The sequence below is a fragment of the Ptychodera flava genome, unplaced genomic scaffold, assembly GCF_041260155.1.
Source record: "Ptychodera flava strain L36383 unplaced genomic scaffold, AS_Pfla_20210202 Scaffold_70__1_contigs__length_633064_pilon, whole genome shotgun sequence".
Taxonomy (NCBI): domain Eukaryota; kingdom Metazoa; phylum Hemichordata; class Enteropneusta; family Ptychoderidae; genus Ptychodera; species Ptychodera flava.
In genome coordinates this window covers 545480-558483 of record NW_027248392.1, presented here as the reverse complement: position 1 = coordinate 558483, position 13004 = coordinate 545480, and the positions used below count along the sequence as shown (strand labels likewise).

General features: G+C 37.5%; 1 protein-coding gene across 1 annotated transcript in view; it reads right to left on the bottom strand.

The window, feature by feature from the left end:
- The window catches only part of LOC139128791 (leucine-rich repeats and immunoglobulin-like domains protein 1), an 87867-nt gene that overhangs the window by 36114 nt on the left and 38749 nt on the right, over positions 1 to 13004 (bottom strand). The gene's annotated exons all lie outside the window — the stretch shown is intronic.

Below are 13004 nucleotides of genomic sequence, written 5' to 3'. Positions count from 1 at the left end.
AAACATCAGAATTAACAAAATAAAAACAAATGATTTACTATCCCTAAGCATTTTGCTAGGTTTTAAGGAAACCCTAGTTAGTAGTTTAAATCAGATTGAAAATTAACTAACATTTTCGTTTGTCAGGCACATGTCTTCATAATAAAAGCAATATCAAACATATAGTATAAAAACAATGACCGTAGGTAAACAATAGGACCAATAGAACATCGATGATTAACTGAACAGTAATCTACTCATGAAGCAGTCAACGAAAAGCATTGTATCAACAAACTTTTGTTATTCCCTATAGAACTGTATATGCCTGTGTCAATAAATTATAGATACAACTAAATAAGTGGAGAGAGAGAGAGAGAGAGAGAGAGAGAGAGAGAGAGAGAGAGAGAGAGAGAGAGAGAGAGAGAGAGAGAGACAGACAGACAGACAGACAGACAGACAGATAATATTTAACGTAAAACTTACCATCATTGATGCTTTCATAACTATGGCTCGATTTCATATGTTCTGCAAGAGAGAGAATAAAAGAAATGATTGAAAAATAATTCACATATTTATGCAATAATAATTCCTTTCATTTGTTAAACATGAATTGACGTATTATCAAACTGTTGTTTACTCACGTGAATTCGCTTTAGACCAACGTCGGATTACATAAACCATTCCAACGATGACCCCAAAAACAACAGCGGCACAAGAGCTTATGATGATAGGCAATGTTGCACTGTGTTGTATAGAAGTAGAGTAGATACGTGCTAAAAAGCAATAACGAAAGGAGAATAATTTCAAGAGTCTCATTTGAAAGCCACTGACAACTAGCATATTGTGCATTGATAGAAAAGTACCGATTATTAACAATTGTAAGCCACCAGTACATGTTGTAACATTCTCAATGGTCATACATTTGTTAGCTGTCAAGGTAAAGCATTATTTCATTTTCAAGAGCATTACCACAGTTAAAAGATATACGGCACACCGTTTCTTGCGAACAAAACACAATTAAATTGACGGATTGCATAAAGACAACATTACTCTGCCTAGTAATCTTGCATTTCTAATGTAAACATACAAACAAGACAATGAATGTGCACAAATATCGACGAAGTAAAGGTGTTACACTATGGTGATATTTTTCGATTTTAGTAAATTTTAAAAATACCTTTTGATGCGTGTGAAAGAAAGTTAATAAGTTTTTAGTTAACCAAACAAATTAATATGTTGCTATTAAAACAACATGAAAACAATACATTGTAAAATTTTCAATCGTGTTACTTCTGAGTCATGCTCGGCCTCAACAATGTTTACTTTGTCTCTGTAGATGTGATATTGACAAAATTACAAATATAACACTTCAGGCATTCTAGAAAGCAGTACAACATATATCGTCAAGGACATATTGAATGTTTGAGCTACTGAGCTACTTAACTTTGTTGTCGATTCTGATGAAGTTAGCAGATACATAAAAAACCAGGTACGCAAACTATTACTATAAAGTAATACTATATGTCCAAAAGTTTGAATTCAGAAGTGAGAGTTCATATATTTAGATACCTTGATATGGACTTGCTCCACTACACAACACTTGTACAACACACTTTCAGATGATTACCTCTCACAATATGGTAATTAAGTTTTCCATGTTCAAATACAAATAAATGATCTTACTATACTAACTTTACTAGTATTCTATGTGATTTATCAATATCGGATGAACCATGAGCTCAAAACTTTGTAAGTCTTCGAAAAATATTAGGGAAAAGCGTCGCTTTTGCGTCGAAGGAAACAAACAAACTATTGATAAGGTAAAAAGCTACTGCTAATCAGTTTATACTGGACGTTGGTTCCGTGATAAATCTGAGCATATTAATCTTTACTCAATAGGTATATATCACAAAATTTTATCACAATTTTAAATTTATTGGGACAGAGGCAAAAACACGATTTGAAACTTAGAATAAAATTTTATGTTAGGCTAAGTCAGACAATCCATCTTTGGATATCCTGACGAACATCACTGCAATTTGAATGGCATTGTGGGTTTGAATTTTCACAATGCATGTCTAGGCGTGTAGTGTAATAGGGGTATGCTGTTAACAAATTTTGAAGTAAAGGTCGTGCCACAGTTTTACGAAAGTCATCATAATGCACCTATTATTTTTACCTCCCGTCCTAAATGTAAATGCTCGACTTCTGGTTTCTCCGTATTCGTTTATGCTCACAACTGTTATGTTGTAACGTGACCCTTCTACCAAACCACTTATGTTGACAGAGCTGCCTCCGAGTTCATTATCATCGATTATTCCAGTCTTTTCAATGACACCTTCAGGCAATTTCACGTACTCCACGTAGAATTTCTGATCAGATCCACCATTAAAGCCTGATGTCCATTTCACGGTAACACAACATTGCTATTGTACCGATCTTGATATTTGAGACTGCATCGGGAGTAGCTGCGAGGTATCAAACATAAGACAAAATGGCATCAATGGGTAAAGACTTGTATATATCATATTCTGATAATATTGTGAATAGCGATATTTAAATTGACGCAGGGACAAAAAAAACACAAAACCAAAATAGGTACCATGACGCATTATATACATGACGTAATACATTAAAATGTACTTACATTTTCCCGATAGAACTATGAGAGCCTCGATGTATCCGTGTTTATTTCTACCTCTGCAATAATATCTTCCATAATCATTTCTACTAACATCTTCAATGTTCAGCCTGCTTTTCTGAATATTGTTTCGGGTTTCTTCTTTGACATGTCGTCCGTTATCACCATGTGGTAATTTAAGCCCGTGTTGGTCGTACCATTGTATGATCGGGGAAGGATTGCCTTTCATCTTGCATTGTAAAGCAGCAGTTTCACCAACGCTCACTGCTACTTTCCTGTTATACTCTTCATCATTGGGAACGGGCGCATCTTTAAGAGCAAGGAGATCATATAAAATGATATAAAATGTTTATTTTGAGGAAAAACCAAATAAAAAGACTGCGAAGATTTTCCGTTGTTATACTCACATTGTACATCTAATTTTATCGCTTGTGATTCATAGGTCTGTCGTGGAAAAATCGTGTTGGTGGCTACACAATATATCAAGTCGTTGTGATGTTTATGGGTTAAATAGATCTGGATGCTTTCTTCTGAAATTGTTCCATTAAGGTGGCCTTGCCGGTGTTCTGCTTTACTTGTTGACTCAAGTACATCGCCACCCATGTACCACACTATATCAGCGGGCGGATTACTACTACAGGAAGTACACTGAAGCGTCAGCCATGAATGAACTAAATATTCAGTTTCAGGCGTCGTTGTTGTTAGCTGTGTGATGCAGTTTTCAGGCTGGTTTGGCGGAACTGTAAATGATGAGCAAAAAATAATTAAGACTAACTATGTGTTTTGAAAAATAATATTTTTCCCTGAAATAGTTTTTTACTAAGGTACTTACATTATCATTCGAATATATTATTAAAATTCACTCCGAAGCAAAACTAGTGATCAAGAAACAATGTTTGTCCATAACGTTTACCACTAGTTTCATTCTACGTCATGAATAAATCATATCCTTACATAAAATTGACACAATGATTTCCTGTGAGAATACATTGTTTGCATCGTAGAAGTCAGGATTCTTCGCTGAACATTGTATCTTTGCTGCATTACCGTCAGGTTTAAGTTTCATGTGTATTTGTTCTTTCGTTATAAATCCACTGTGACCGCTACTTTCCTCAGTGAGCGTCGTAATGTTGATGACACTGGGATTTCCTTGTAAAGGCAAACCATTCTTGTACCATGTGATGGCTGAAGCTGGATTACTCCGACTTGTTGTGCACGTAAGTGTCAAAGACTGGTCAGTCTTCATAGCCGTGTTTCCTGTTAGATAGACCTCTTTGGATCGGTCTGTAAAAACATATGGAGCTGTAAGTAATCTGTGATATTCTGTAACAATGGAAGCTTTAATAACGGAGTAATACGGAAATCCAGAGTAATTTTGGTTTCATTACCTTACAACAGCTAAATTTCGTCGAAATAATGATGATTCTATGAATGTCATGAAAAATACAGTCGAAAAAATTTGGAAACCCAAATTATCGGCAACAAGTTAGATTTTGAATAATACTGTCAGTCAGCATCAGTCATGTCCTCTTACCTGATTCTCACTCACTCCTTGTCGGTCGGTCGGTCGGTCTCTCTCTCTCTCTCTCTGTCTGTCTGTCTCTCTCTCTCTCTCTCTCTCTCTCTCTCTCTCTCTCTCTCTCTCTCTCTCTCTCTCTCTCTCTCTCTCTCTCTCTCTCTCTCTCTCTCTCTCTCTCTCTCTCTCTCTCTCTCTCTCTCTCTCTCTCTCTCTCTCCTCTACTCACATAGTACATCAAGGTATGTGTAATTCGACCCGTGTCCGTAACCACCAATTTCATCACAAAAAGTGTTTCTCGCTGTGCAATTGTACATTCCGTCATCTGATATTTGTACATTCTGCAGTGTAAGCGTACGTCCATTCACCACAGAACCACTTGGCGTAATCCACTGAAACTTGTCAACATCTGGTATGGCCTTTGCATCGCATTGCAATGACGTGTCATCTCCTTGTTTTACTCGTTGAACTGGAAGTGTTTCAACCTTGGGGTCATCTGAAGTGATAAACAAACAAAATGCAATAAAGAAACAGTAAGTCATCAAAAAATGAAACAGTCCCTCTGGCTTTAGGGTTCTTTGATCGGACTGACTGAAATGTGGCAATAAAGGAGAACTAGTAGAAACGACGATTGCTGTGTTATGTGATTGTGGCTTGAAAGAGCATACATTCAACTTTTCTCAAGTGCATTTTTGATGTCGTGTAAAAAAATTGTCAATAACGAAAATTGCTACCCTGTAACCAAACCGATATTTATGTATGCTGCGAAGAATATGAGCCTGTAATATTTTGAATGAATTTTTATATCAGTTACATGCAAGCATTGACAAGAGTGTTTACGTTTTCTACTTATAATGACATTATCATTAGATATATAGTTTTTACAAAGACTTTGCATATGCTCAATAGTTTTACACTGTTCCATTGAGGTATGCCGTTCAATTATGAGTAGGCCAGCTTGCAGTACAGAGTTGTTCATGTCATGCACATTTTTGTACCAAATTGTGATTATACAATATTTTGCCGAGGTTTGTAAGACATTAAAACACCATTGTAAACACTATTAATATTCGATAAATTACGATAACTGGTACTCGAAGTGAAAAAACAAATGATTTGGTATCAAGGTACATATTCATATATAATCCCATGGTATTTTTCTCTGTTTGACGTCATTATATACTCGTGTTTTCGCGCAGCCACAAAGAAATACGGATTCGGTCACGTGCGCGTGTCAATCATTGTTTTGCGCTGGACCGATGACAAGACAAGTCTGCCATCGGTAGACATAGATTTCACCGCGCTGGCGACGGATAGCCATAGTATTTTGAGTTATTTAGAATATTTACACTTATATTTATGAAATTAATGCAATGACGAGATCGAAACAGTAGTTACCATTCTTAGAGATGCTGTGGCTTTTAAAATATCACAAGTTTACGAGCTTAGCGAGCCCGAAAGATTCAGATCAATGACACACAGAGTTATACGCTTGTAGTGGGCACTGCCATCACCGATATCCGACTATGGCAATCTCGGTCGTCAATGTTTTCGTCTTACGGACTTTGATGTTTGCTGTGACACATATGTCGCCCGTAGATATAGCCAAATTTTGTCATTTGACGGGAACTCTTTTGTGAGTGTTGTCCGAGTGAACTTCCGAAATACACCGGATCCTACAGCGCTGCACGGCAGAGTTAGGGCTACAGCTCGACAGCTAATGTCTTCACTGCAGCCTTCACTGCAGGTTTGATTCCGATCGAGAAACAATGGATTAATTTGTGTAATGAAGGAAATTTATCGTTGTTCGTCGAATGACTTTATGCTTGTGCCTTCTATGTTGCTTTCCCGAAGATTATAGGGTACTCATTTATTACACCCGTGGCCACTTTAGTGTTGATAAAGCCTGTCTGCAGCAAGCAGAAATTCTGTTTGTATAAACGAAACAAAGTGGTGATCGGTGTAAAAAATGTAAGGTTCACTATCGGCACCCCCACTGTTAGGATTGAGATAACAACGGTCCCTCCACAAAACGGTCAAGAAACGCCACCAGTTTCTTTTGTTATAGTCCGGGTTTCGATTGGGCTTTCTGTTGATTTTACTGATGGGGATAATCCCGGATTATCACGCGTGCGGCGGGAGGTGTTAACAGTTACGTGCATAAAATTATCGTAAGCAGAAACTTAATTCTCCCAGAATGCATTCTGATTATTGTCTGCGCATGCGTCTAAAGGCCAAAGTTTGTTTACATCTGCCTGCCGTGGAGTCACGCAGCGTGAACAATGTACAAGTTCGGAGACGATTTCGTCAATTTTGACGACTCCCATGTTGATTGGGACTTCATTTTGGAAGATAAAAATCCTGCGTCGACACGTACTGCTTTGTACTACACTTTTGACTTGACATTTGTGCGTAAATCATATCAAATATCCCGAGTAACTGGTCATTTAGAATTTGAATGTCAAAGGTCAAGGTTTACAAGGAATGTCAGTAAAATAGGTCGTATGCTAAGGTTGGTTGCTTTTATATTTAATTTTTCGCCCAATAGGCGAATCCAATTACTGCCTTAATGAGTTTCAACATGAAAAGAAGCCGCGTCAAAAATGTTCGCATACTCGATCATGATGTTTTATTGCAATTATCATATCTTGAGTCATATTGATCAAGATTTGTCTGAATGATACCTTTAATCATACACTATCGTAATGTAGCGAGCATCAGTCCACCGCTTTCTTAATTGGATAGCAAAATTAATAATACTATACATGTGCGAAGTTTGATGGAAATCTGCAGAGTACAAAAAGTACAAGTCTCTTCCGCAGGTAGTCATGCGAAGACTAAACACCCAGCAGTAAGTCCTTCCTTACCTTTCACATTTCATCGAATATTAGTTTAAACATAAAAATGAACTTTATCAGTAATCGAATTTTTGCAAAAAGGATAATAGGTTCAATCAATGTACTTACACTCAACACGTACTTCAGTGTGACTTATACTCTGCCCTTGCTCTCCATTGAAATATGTGTTGTACACTTTACATACATAGACTCCGCTATGTTTCACTGGATTAACTTTGTCTATTATCAGAGGGTTATGCATTGTAAACGATTCTCTGCCTGGAATTTTCCATTGAATACCAGTCTGTGTTGGATTACCCGGTACATATTCACAATTGATCCTAAGTGTTGTTCCCTCCCTTACACATATATTTGACGGAGTAGTCGCTAATGGAGGATCTGTTTGAAAAACAAAAGCACAAATAATAACGATAACGACAACAACATCATCACCATAAACAGAAACAACTACAACAATGACGACGACCACAACAACAACAACAACAACAACAACAACAACAACAATCATCATCACCATAATCATCATATCAACCATCATCGCGGAGTCGTACAATACAACTTCGAGCCTTCGCTAGACGTTGTACGGCTCCGTGAAAAACTTTCGTATACGATGACGTTAAACACAGAAAAAATCACGGGATTATTTATAAACATACATCGACTTCACGTTCCTACTGGAGAAATTTGACGTTTGATTGACCTGAGTGATATCCAAGTGCACTAAACGATTAAATTGGAGGTACAAACAAAGATGAGCGTTTCGCGTTTTTTGCCTCCGAAAGACAACATGTTATGATAGAAAGAGATGTAACAAGGGACAAATATCAGATATGTTATGGTCTTTGAAAAAATGATGATACCGTCAATGTAAGCATGGGTGAAATGAGCAAAACACACCATTAGAAGAAAGCGTACGGTCAGACAAAAAGCAAAAAAGGTGTATCTCTTCAACAGGTCCTTAAGGAGCTGTATTTCCAACTTGGTCTCGATTTTAAAACTGTTTCGGAATGTCAATCTTAGTTTCTGATAATTTCAAATGATTACAATAACGAACTTACACTGAACATCTGGTATAATAATATTAAAACAAGAAATCGACGAGGAACTTCTACTGTGTTCTAATCTGCAGCTGAAAGGAACACCATGATCATCTCTTGTTATTGTTGTCCTGATATCGAGGGGACTGTTGCCACTGTCGATTTCAGCTCCGTTTCTATACCACACTAGTCTGCCTGGTGGTGTGATATTTTCAGTCTTTAGGCTACACCGTAATGTTACCTCAGTGTTCTCGATGACTTCATTATATTGGCCTATACCATTGACTGCAGTACAGACAGGGTCGTCGGGATCTGTTAGTAAAAGTATTTGACTCGTCATTTTTCATGTCGAAAACCCAAGTGTGTTCGTGACCGACATGTTTGTATATGGCTCCTTGTTATTTACATCTAGACCAGGGATATGTGTTGACAAGAGACCCGTAATGTCAGAGAGACGTGATTTCGAAAGAGCCCACTGACGGCATGTATTTCCAATGCCGAAACGTCACAGAAAAGAAAATCCTTCAAATGTGTGAGCAGCTCCTGTGACAATAGTGGTGTTATTGTGGTTCAATCAATGCTAAAATTACTACTTTCTATTTTACTATTCTAATTTTTTTTTCCATTTACAACTCAACATTCTCTTATGAATTCAACTTTACAACTCAACATCCTAGAGGCTAGAGCAATCCCCTTGTCTAGAAAGCATAGAACAATCTGTACAAGAGGTATTACCAGACAAAAGGACAAACTGGACACAGTTTCTCGAGAAACCGACAAACGGGGTTTGAAAAAAAGAGCCTGTCGTATTTGGCGATACTGTTACCGAATACGACGCGAACCCTAGAAAACGAGGATGGCAATCTTAAGACAAAATTCAACAACTTAAAGACAGACAGGGATTTCGATCAAGATCATAGAAGATTCTCTTCGAAAATTCATGGATTATACACTAAAATACGGCTTTTAACGAAATTAGTGTAGCAGTTTGTAAAATTGGCCAGGCAGCAGGTTTCGCTATATGTGACAATTGTCACCAACTACCGTGTTTAAGTCAAGGTTTACCAAAGTACGTGGCTAAATTCAAGTCAAGCTACCGTGCTGCCATGTTTGACGCAGCCAGAAAGAATATGCCACGGCAAAACCCGGTGTTCGAACTTCGCCATAGTCGAAATGACACTAACCATAAACACTGAAATGAATTCATACATTTTCTTGATTGATCTAGACCAATATATTTTATTATGCAATTTTCGGAAGATTAAGTGACATTAAAGAGTTACAAAAAGAATAAACGTTTGTATGAATTCCATTGATTGAGCTTGCCCACACCGGGAGCAATTATAGTTTGCATTTACAATATTTCACGAAAATGTTTTTTAAAATAACTTGTTACAGACAGAATTGAAGTATTTTATATCCTGTGTAAAATTACCATATTGCGAGTAATTTTAATCAGAAGAGAATAAACTTACCAATCACGGTAATGATTGCCACAGCAGACCTCAGTGCATGATTTATACAATGCCATTGTCCATTACTCTCTTTAGTCACTCTCTTGATGACCAGATTACTTTCTCCCTTTGATTTATCACCAGTTACGTCACAGCAATCATTGACTGAAGTACCATCAATGGCTATCCATGTATCGTCAATGGTTTTACCAATCAGTGGACGCTTTGTCCATGCAGGAAGTAGAAATTGTGATGTGTGCTCAGAGTAATTTACTGAACAGTTCAGTGTCAATGTATCTCCTTCTCTGACGTATGCATCTTTCGGTGTAACTGCCCAGGAAATCGAACACTTCGCTGGGACAAACATTATATACACATATTTAATAAAAGAAATAGGCATAATCAATGGCTGTGTGTCAAGTAACAATCGAATACAGATTCCACGGAAATACGCATGTCATTTTGTGGACATTTTTTTATTCTTAGCTAAGCAGAGCTTGGGATTCTGGTCTATCAAAATTGGTAAATGAGAAACGAAGCGCATTAATATCAGCCTTTGAAATAATGTAAATTTTGTAAGGCTTTGCAGTATCAAAATTTTAATAAAAAATTAAAGAAACCTAGCGGAAACCTAAGGGCGATATAAGTCTCTGCGGTTAGGACACAGTCTGAAGACCATAATGACACAATAAACATCCATATATATATATATATATATATATTGTTACGTGCAGAGAAAACGAACAAAAGGGTGAACTCAGCAGTTAACGTTTAAACAAAATTATTACGAAAATAAAACTAATTGCTAAGTTAGGGATAGGATACAAGCTTTAAAGTGTACAGACTACTTATCTCAGCTGGGACGGCAGAGCTCCAGTCTCAGAGTTGTAACAGTCAGTCGGATGAATGAACAGTCCTTGTGGCTTGCAGGCTTGAAACTGCACAAAGTCCACAGTATAAATCCAGCGTTGGCAGTGAAGGTCTTGAAAGGTCTTGAGAATGACTACTGCTGGAGTTTAGTAACACACAAGAGACACGATCCCAAAGTCTGACTGGAAGCTGTGCACGTCCCTTTTATAAAGGCATATAAGAACAATCTAGAACTTTTATTGACATGCTAATTACTGTTCTAAAATTATCTCCCTTACACAACTAATCAACTTTCCAGAACATTCCAAACATGACTAATTGAATTCAAGGTTGTGAGGTCATCAAGGGCAGTGACCTTGAGAATGTTCTAGACTAATTGAACTCAGGTCATGATGAGTGTGGGGGGAATGACCTACATAACACACCCCTTCTTCAAAAAAAGAAAATTTTTCAAAGAAAAATCTTTCTTTTACAAATGTAATCTTGACAAGGATTTAAGTACTCAAATTTTGTTTTACTCTAAAGTAAAATTTCTTGAAAGTGAACAACAATAAACTCTAAATACGAGAGAGACAGTCTGCAATTAAATTGTCTCTGCCTTTGATATGTCTAATGTCAAGATTAAACTCCTGTAACATTAAACTCCATCTTAGCAATCTCTGATTTTTGCCTTTAAATTTCTGCAGAAAACAAGAGGTTGTGATCAATATAAACCACTATTGGCTGATTTGAAGAAGTAACTTCAAAAGTAACTTCAAAATGCTGTAAAGCTAATATCAAAGATAAACACTCTTTTTCAATTGTAGAGTAGTTTCTCTGGGATTTGTTAAATTTGTGTGAAAAGTAGCAAACAGGATGTCCCATGACTATCTTCTTGCAATTTGTTGTTGGAAAACTTGAAATGGCACTGAATTTGGCATAAAGTATGCACGGCAAAGTCCGGTTATTTTTACTGAGTTCGATAAAGTCATTGTTCGGCAAATACTTGGCTTCCTCCTGGAGATATTCCGCTTTCGCAGGATTCAGTCCGTCTGGATGTTGTTCCACTGGATTACTGTCGCAGACATCTTCGTTGTGGTAGATGATGTTTGTCCTCGTTGGAACATCTTGGAACAAATGTTCATGGATTGGTTCTTTCAGCTGTTGTTGTTGTTCTGGCTGGAGGTGTGCCAACTTTGTAGACTCCAGCTTCTCCAGGATTTCTGAGTTCTGAAGCTTGACCGAGCCCAGCTTTGAGTTTAGAGTATTTTCACTCAAGTCAGTTTCAGTATCACTATCTTCATAATGGCCAGAACTGACGGTACTGACAGGCTGAGTTATAGTAGGATTATCCCTATCCAAATATGGCTTAAGCATATTTATGTGACATAGCTGTTTTTGTTTTCGCCTGTCAGGTGTTATTATGATGTAATTTAAATCACTCAATTTCTTATCGATTAGATATGGCCCAAAGTAACGAGCATGGAGTGGTTTGCCAGGAATTGGAAGTAGAACAAGAACTTTTTGACCTGGTTCAAACTTCCGTTTTGAGGTGCTTTTATCATATTTGGTTTTCATTGACTGCTGAGATGACTCAAGATTTTCTCTGGCTAATTCACATGCTTTAGAGAGTTTTGTACGAAAATCTGACACATATTGCAAAATATTCAGACAATCATCATCGTCTGATAGGAATTTCTCTTTAACGAGCTTAAGTGGGCCACGGACTGTATGTCCAAATACAAGCTCAAATGGGCTAAAACCAAGAGACTCCTGAATTGACTCTCTAACAGCAAAGAGCAAAAAATGAATTCCTTCATCCCACTGTTTCTCTGTGTCAAAACAGTAGGTCCTAATCATGTTTTTCAAAGTTTGATGAAATCGCTCAAGAGCACCCTGACTTTCTGGATGATAGGCGGATGACCTATACTGTTTAATGCCTAGCTGATCCATTACTTGTTGGAAAATTCCAGACATAAAGTTGGAGCCTTGATCGGACTGGACACATTTAGGGAGGCCAAATAAAGTGAAAAATTTGACTAAAGCTTTCACTATAGTCTTTGTCTTTATATTTCTCAGTGGTATGGCTTCGGGAACCGAGTTGATGTACACATTATTGTCAGCATGTACTCATTCCTGATCTTGTTTTTGGTAGGGGCCCAACACAGTCTATTAGTATCCTACTAAATGGTTCTTGAAATGCAGGAATTGGCTGTAAAAGGGGCCTTTGGAATGGTCTGATTTGGCTTTCCTACCATTTGACATGTGTGACAAGTTTTACAGAAATGTGCTACATCCTGCCTGAGATTAGGCCAATAAAAGTGACTGAGAATTTTATGATAAGTTTTCCTGACTCCTAAGTGACCAGCCCAGGGGGTTTCATGGGCCAGGCGCAATATTTCAGCACGGTAGGGCTTTGGAACTACAATTTGATGTTTTATAGCCCAATCGTCATCAACCAAGACGTCTGGAGGTCTCCATTTACGCATGAGAATACCAGATTTTGTATAACAGGAAACAGAGCTATCTGAAGTTTTACTTTCATCATCTACCCTGTCAAACAAAGACAAAATATCTGGGTCTTTGTGTTGTTCTGCAATGAGATTTGATCTAGAAAATGTCTGACTTTGGTCAGCAGAAGTTTTACTGGAAGTTTCAAATCCACGAGGG